Genomic DNA, 8,413 nt, shown 5'->3' with positions numbered 1-8,413 from the left:
CCTGCAAGTTCTGGTATCCCAGAACGTATATGATTTAGAATTAGAAGCATATAACAAACAGCCTTATTACTGGCACCCCTTCCCCTAATGTTGCTTTCCCTTTGTATTAGGCCATCCTTGCATTGTTATAAAGAAATATTTGAGACTGGGTCACTTATAGGAAAAGAGGTCTAATTGTCTCATAGTTCTGCAGGCTGTCCAGGAAGCAAAGCAGCATCTGCTTCTGGGGAGGCCCCAGAAGGTGAACGGGGAGCAGGCATCTTACACGGTGGGAGCAGGAGTGAGAGTGATGGGAAAGATGCTACACTTTTTTTTTTTTTTTTTTGAGACGGGGTTTCACTCTTGTTACCCAGGCTGGAGTGCAATGGCGCGATCTCGGCTCACCGCAACCTCCGCCTCCTGGGTTCAGGCAACTCTCCTGCCTCAGCCTCCTGAGTAGCTGGGATTACAGGCACGTGCCATGCCCAGCTAATTTTTTGTATTTTTAGTAGAGACGGGGTTTCACCATGTTGACCAGGATGGTCTCTATCGCTTGACATCATGATCCACCTGCCTTGGCCTCCCAAAGTGCTGGGATTACAGGCTTGAGCTGCGGCGCCTGGCTGATGCTACACATTTTTAAATGACCAGATCTCATGGGAACTCACTCACTATGGGGAATCCAGTACTAAAGGAGGTGGTACTAGACCACTTATGAGAAATCCGCCCCCATGATCCAATCATCTCCCTCAAGACCCCACCTTCAACATTGAGGATTATATTTCAATATGAGATTTGGGCAGGGACACAGATTCAGAGTGTATCATCCTTCATACCATCCTTTATAATACTATGCAAATCTGATCATGGCCAGGTTCAATTTTTTTAAAGGCTTCCCAGAGACTACGGAATCTTATGACCCAAATCTCTTTGCATGGCAGACAAGTTGCTGGAAGAAACCCTGTGTGGCTGGGTTCAGTGGCTCACACCTGTAATCACATCACTTTGGGAGGCTGATTCGGGAGGATTGCTTGAGCCTAGACATTCAAGACCAGCCAGAGCAACAAAGAGAGACCATGGTCTCTGAAAAAAAAAAAAAAAATTAGCTAGGCATGGTGGTGCATGCTTGTAGTCCCAGCTACTGGGGAGGCTGAGGTGAAGGGATCACTTGAGCCTAGGATGTTGCAGCTGCAGTGAGCTGAGATCACACCACTGCACTCTAGCCTTAGTGTCAGAGTGAGACCCTGTCTTGGGGGGTGGGGGTGGGGAGGGGGAAGAAAGAAAGCCTGTCTGATTTCAGGAAAGCTTTTTGCAGGAGATGCTTTGCGTGTCCACAAAATAGCCATCTTCTACTTCCTTACTTGCAAAACTTTCAAGAATTTTACTTGCTATTTCAGTGCTGCTTTCTCAGATACAGGCACACCTTGGAGATATTGCAGGCTGAGTTCCAGTTCATCACAATAATGGGAACATCTCAGTAAAGTGAGTCACAAAGGTTTTGTTTTCCCAGTGCATATAAAAGTTATGTTTACACTGTACTATGATCTATTACTTGTGCAACAGCATTATGTCTTAAAGAAGTGTATACCTTAATTTAAAAATAATTTATTGCTAAACAATGCTAAGGATCATCTGAGCCTTCAGAGAGTTGTAATCCTTTTTGCAGGTGGAGAGTTTTGCCCTGATGTGGATGGCTGCTGTCTGATCAGAGTGGGGGCTACTGGAGCTTAAGTGGCTATGGCAATTTCTTAAATTATTGGCTCTCTTCCCTTCCCTGTCTCCCTTCCCAGCCCTTCACTCAGCTTCCCCTCCCAAATAAACTACTTATATATATGTATTTGTCCCAGGATGTGCTTTTGGAGAAACCTAAAATAAAACAATAGTTTTTGTGGCTATTCATACCTGTTAATGGACATTTAACTACTTTCCTTTCCTTTTCTAATTTATTTATTTATTTTTGAGACATAGTCTCACTCTGTGGCCTCGCCTGGAATGCAGTAGCATGGCTCACCGCCATCTCCAACTCCTGGGCTCAAGCGATCCTCCCACGTCAGCCTCCTGAGTAGCTGGGATCACAGATGTGCACCACCACGCCCCGCTAATTTTTGTATTTTTTGTTCACCACGTTGCTCACGCTGGTCTCAAACCCCTGGCCTTAAGTGATTTGCCCACCTTGTCCTCCCAAAGTGCTAGGATTGTCAGAGGTGTGTGAACCAGAGCAATTCCATCTTAAATAAAAGCTGGGTAAAATGAGGCTGAAACCTGCTGGGCCACATTCCCAGATGGTTAAGGCATTCTAAGTCACAGGATGAGATAGGAGGCCGGCACAAAATGCTGGTCATAAAGATCTTGCTGATAAAACATGTTGTAGTTAAGGAGCTGGCCAAAATCCACCAAAACCAAAATGGCGACGAGAGTGACCTCTGGTCGTCCTCACTGCTACACTCCCACCAGTGCCATGACGGTTTACAAATGCCATGGCAGTGTCAGCCAATTACCCTATATGATCTAAAAAGGGGGACCGGGAGTGGTGGCTAACGCTTGTAATCCCACCACTTTGGGAGGCTGAGGCAGGTGGATCATCTGAGGTCAGGAGTTCAAGACCAGCCTGGCCAACATGGTGAAACCTCGTCTCTACTTAAAAAAATACAAAAATTAGCCGGGCGTGGTGGAACACGCCTGTAACCCCAGCTACTTAGGAGGCTGAGGCAGGAGAATCACTTGAACCCGGGAGGTGGAGGTGGCAGTGAGCCAAGATCTCACCACTGCACTCCAGCCTGGGCAACAAGAGTGAAACTGTCTCAAAAATAAATTAAAAAAAAATAAAAAATAAAAAGGGGAGGCACGAATAATCCACCCCTTGTTTAGCATATCATGAAGAAATAAACATGAAAATGGGCAACCAGCCGCCCTTGGGGCTGCTCTCTCTACAGAGTAGGCACACTTTTATCCCTTTAGTTTCTTAATAAACTTGCTTTTACTTTGCACTGCAGACTCGACCTGAATTCTTTCTTGTGCAAGATCCAAGAACACTCTCTTGGGGTCTGCTTCTGAATCGAGGTCTTTTTCCTGCATAGGATTACAGTCGTGAGAAACCTCACCTGGCCAGTTCTTGATTCTATCCTGTAAATTGTCCTTGGAGTTTTCCACAGGTGCCTGCCCTATGACTTCCTCACTTTGTGACTCAGTCCTTCACATCCTCCTCTCTCAGTAACCCAGAAGCCCCAGGTTCTAACTTCCTTGTGATACAGGAGTTAAAAAGAAATTACGTAGGCAGACCGTGAGGGTACGGAAGTCCTTGGTAAGGTTTCTCTTTTAATGAAAGCAGGCCCAAAGCATTTTCCCTTGTAACAAAGAGCAGCCTGTAAAATCGGGCTGCAGACATAGCCGGCGGCAGTTGTGCCAATCATGTTCAAAATGGCAGCCCCATCTTCCCTTCTCTGCCAGCCACGTGTACAGTAAGGAACAGACATGATGGCACCAGCCAAGGGGTGGGTGAGTTCATTTGCATAACAAACTTAGTGTGGGGTGGCCAGCCTTCCCAGCTCTGGAAACATCGAACCTGATCAAACCAATCTGTGAGCCTTACCTAAATCAGACACCGCCTCCTCAAGCTGGACTGTAAAGTCCAGCCAGCCTTTTCCTCTTGGAAGTCCCTTCTTTCACTAGAGAGAGAGAAAGCTGTTTTCCTTTCTCTTTCTTTTGCCTATTAAACCTTCCCTCCTAAACGCCTGGTTAATTTTTGTATTTTTAGTAGAGACGGAGTTTCACCATGTTGGCCAGGCTGGTCTTGAACTCGTGACCTCATGACCCGCCCATCTTGGCTTCCTGTGCGCGACCGATTTTTGGCCTTTAACAGGAACTCCAACACTTCAGCTTTTCCTTGGAGACTCTTGATGGCCCAGGTTTAGTTTATACCTACTGTGAGAGCAAGAACTTGAGTAATGTATGGATGGACCCTTTTGGAAAGAAAACAATTTTCATGGACTTGACTTAAATTTTTTCTATAATTTAAATGCGTACAAACACGAGTAACTATGAACTCCGTATGCTTCAGGTATTTAAGCAGTTATAAAACCAAAGCAAAGTAGCAATAGATACAAACAAATATATAAAGGCAAGGTTAACATTAACATTAATTTAATGTAATAGTGTTTTTTCTGAAGTGAAGTTGCTGCTGGCAACAGACCAGGTACTGCCTGATGAAGGTTCTTCTGCACTTGGCACAGGATTCCACTGTGTGCCTGGCAATGACTCAATTCTTCCCCTTCTTGTGTCTATTCAAATTACTGCGAAATCCTTGTTAGTACTTGTCTTCTGGCCTTCACTTGGTACAAATGCGACCAAGACAATTAAAGCGATACACAGGTAAATGCAAATGCAGGCACTCACAAGCAGGGCCAGGATCAGTTACAAACTGCCCAAAACACGCTTATAATACTTTTCAAAAGCTACTAAGGAAAGTTAGACGTGGAACTTAACAGTTTTCACAGGTATTCATGGGTCCTCAGGAGTCCAGGGACCTCAGCTTGAGAAACACTCTCCCAGCACTGACCTTGACTTCCAGTGTGACCTTGAGGTATTGACCATTTTTGGATCTCTGTATATTTTTTGTACACAAACAAGAGTAATATGGGCCACCAGTTTTCTTGGGAGATAAAAGAAGCTAGAGGAGTTAAAGACAATGTTCCAAGATGTTCAAGGATTCGAGGGAAAGGATAGAATGTATTACAGACCTCGAGAGCTGGAAAAGAATGGTGGCTGAGATCCTCCAGCCTAGCTTTGGCTCTGGAGTCAAAAAGACTCAGATTTGGGCGAAGCACTGTGGCTCTAGCCTGTAACCTCACCACACTGGGAGACTGTGGCAGAAGGATCGCTTGAGTCCAGGAGTTTGAGACTAGCCTAAGTAACATGGTGAGAGCCTATCTCTACCAAAAAAAAAAAAAAAAAAAAAAAGAAAGAAAAAGAAAATTGGCCAGGCACGGTGGCTCACGCCTGTAATTCCAACATTTGGGAGGCCGAGGCAGGGTTATCACCTGGGGTCAGGAGTTTGAGACCAGCCTGGTCAACATAGTGAAACCCTGTCTCTACCAAAAATTATCTGGGCGTGGTGGTGGGCACCTGTCATCCCAGCTACTTGGGAGGCTGAGGCAGGAGAATCATTTGAACCTGGGAGGCAGAGGTTGCCGTGAGCTGAGATTGTGCTCTTGCACTCTAGCCTGGGAGACAGAGCAAGACTCCATCTCCAAAAAAAGCTGGTGAAGATTCTAAGATTCTGCCTACAAATGACAATATCTCTGATATGTGCAAATTAGGTTATTGCACCTTAAGCAGCCCCGCGGCTGCCCTAGGCTTCCAGTCAGCCTTTCTGACCTCTCTTTCTGTGGCTTTGGGGTTCTTCCCGCCATTTCCTGCCCAGGCCGGGAAAGCCGCTTTCACTTTCCTTCCACTTTCCAGTAATTGGAGTTGGTCGCCTGTGCAGCAAGCGCCCCCAAGTGGCCTTCCTGTTCACTGCTGGGACCATAGGCCGAAAGAATACTCCTGTTAAGTTTACCAAGGTGGGGCTTCCCAGAGAGTTAACAGTCCAGTCCAGAGGCCCAGCGAGCCATTCTACATCCCCCTTTCCCTTTTGGAAGACTGAGATGGAGGAATGCAGGGGAAGTTTTGGGTAGGAAGCAGCCACTTGCCATTAAGTGGCAATTAAATTGCCGTTGCAATTTAAGGTAAATTGCAGCGCCTCTGGGCCTAGTTTTCTTTCCTCTCTCTCCTTTTTTTAGTGATAGAGTCTTGCTCCATCACTTAGGCTAGTGTGCAGTGGTGTGGTCGTAGTCACTGTTACCTCGAACTCTGGGGCTCATGCCATCTTCCTGCCTCAGCCTATGGGTAGCTGGGATTACAGGGTTTTATTTATTTATTTTCTTTCTTTTTTGAGACAGAGTTTTGCTCTTGTTGCCCAGACTGGAGTGCAGTGGCATAATCTCGGCTCACCGCAACCTCCGCCTCCCGGGTTCAAGCAATTCTCCTGCCTCAGCCTCCTGAGTAGCTGGGACTATAGGCACGCGCCACCATGCCCAGCCAATTATTTTATTTTTAGTAGAGATGGGGTTTCACCATGTTGACCAGGATGGTCTCTATCCCCTGACCTTGTGATCCACCCGCCTTGGCCTCCCAAAGTGCTGGGATTACAGGCGTGAGCCACCGCACCCGGCCAGGGTTTTCTTTTTATGAAGAGCCCTGCCCCACTCATGTCAGAGGGCCTCAAGGAGGCAAACACAGGGAGGTTGAAAATGCTGGTAAAACACCTAGCATGTGCACTGCTGTTCTAGCTGGAGGATAGGGGAAAGCACCATGGGACGGCACAGGATAAATCGGGATTAACTCCTCCCTCCCCTTAGCCATTACTCTGAACTCTGTATCCCACGTGCTGCTGCCAAAAACAACTTTAAACACAAATCTGAACATGTCATTTCCCAGCTCAAAACCCCAAGGTGGTTTCTCCTCACCTTCAGAATGAGCCAAACGACTCAACAATAGGTTCCAAATCTGCCTTTCTGGTTTCACTCATGGGGTGGACCCTTCTTCCAGGCGAGGCTGCATTTGGACATAGCCATATTCACGACCCCCTGCCTTGGCTCCTCTGCTTCTCCAGCCAGGAATGACCTGACCTCATCTCTGCGCATCTCAGCACGACTTAAAGCCCAGCTCAAGCTCCAGCCCCTCCCTGAGGTCCTCCTAAGTCTTGCCTCCCGTCCCACTCAGTAGGCCTGGCCTGCGCCCTCTCTAGGTTCCCACAACCCTTTCCAGCTCTGCCTGTAGCACGGTATTCTGTCTTCTGTGACTAAATACATATATATGCCTAACACTCTCTAGATTGTAAAGGCCTGGAAGGTGGGGAGCGGGTCCATTACTGAATGCATCTTTCATAGCTCTCCCTATCAGGTCCCTGCCCTATGCAAACTTTTTTTTTTTTTTTTGAGATGGAGTTTCACTCTTGTTGCCTAGGCTGGAGTGCAACGTTACATTCTCGGCTCACTGCAACCTCTGTCTCTCAGGTTCAAGCGATTCTCCTGCCTCAGCCTCCTGAGTAGCTGGAATTACAGGTGCCTGCCACCATACGCAGCTGATTTTTTTGAATTTTTAATAGAGATGGGGTTTTACCACATTGGCCAGGCTGCTCTTGAACTCCTGACCTCGTGATCCACCTGCCTCCGCCTCCCAAAGTGCTGGGATTATAGGTATGAGCCACCACACCCGGTGCCCTATGCAAACTCTTAATAACAACTGTTTGTGGAATGACTTGGGAGGTGGCACTCAGAGATCCCAAGTGACACATGAGAAATCCAGAGAGCGATCATGTTTGTGGAGTCTGGATGGTTGCTTCCATCAATGGGCCTGTACCTTACAGATACCGTCTCATTATCTTCCAAACAGATTCCGGGTCAGTGATTATTACCTCCCTCTTATTGGTGTAGACTCAGCCAAGGGAAGCCAGATGGTGAGTCAGAATCGTAACTTTCCCTCTCAGCTGCAGAGCCCTGCTTTCTCCCCTCCTGTTTGGTCCTCTGCTTCCTCTTGCATGCTGTGAGAGGCCTCATTACTCCTCTTCTCTCCTCCAGCCCCTCCAAGCCTAATTCATCACCTTTGACTTAGGGATCATAGTTTCCAAACCAAGGATTTCTAAACATTGTCTGACAATGCCATTTTTTTTGGGGGGAGGGGCAGGGTCTTGCTCCATGGCCCAGGCTGGAGCGCAGCTGTGCAATCAGGGCATACTGCAGACTCGGCCTCCCGCGCTCCGGTGATCCTCCCTCCCAGCCTCCTGGCCGGGACTACCGGTGTGCATCACCACACCCAGCTCATTTTCGTATTTTTTGTAGAGACGGGGTTTTGCCGTGTTGTCCAGACTGGTCTCGAACTTCTTGGCTCAAGTGATCCATCCTACTTGGCCCCTCAAAGTGCTGGGATTATAGGCATGAGCCACCTCAACTGGTGACATTGCCCTTGGTCTTTAAGAGATGATGGTTTAGGCTTTGAAATTGGGGTTGTTTGTGAAAACTGAGAGTGTTTTTGGTCTCAGATACTTTCTATGGCCATTGGTGTAACTGGAGGGAAGCTCTCGCCATACATAATATTTTTCAGGCAGCCAACTAAGAAACTGGGATTCTGGTTCCCTCCAGGGCACAAAATCCTGTGAGAAGGAAGTGAATTCTCAGGGGCCCAGAAGGATTCTCTGTCCCTCTGCCAGTCAATTCCAATCTCTCTTCTCCCCCTCAAGTCAGCCCCCGCTCCTCCCCTGCTTCTGGCTCTTTCTCAGTCTCTCCTGGATTCTCCCCCTCTGGAGAGCCTGAGCTCCCGGCCACCACCAGCCAACACCGCTTTCTGCTTCCTCTGCCTCCCTTCATCTCCCTTTGTCTGGGGTTTCTTTGTCTGGGGT

This window comes from Saimiri boliviensis, chromosome 4 (assembly GCF_048565385.1).
Source record: "Saimiri boliviensis isolate mSaiBol1 chromosome 4, mSaiBol1.pri, whole genome shotgun sequence".
In the NCBI taxonomy this organism is placed as follows: domain Eukaryota; kingdom Metazoa; phylum Chordata; class Mammalia; order Primates; family Cebidae; genus Saimiri; species Saimiri boliviensis.
This window is presented reverse-complemented; position numbering follows the sequence as displayed.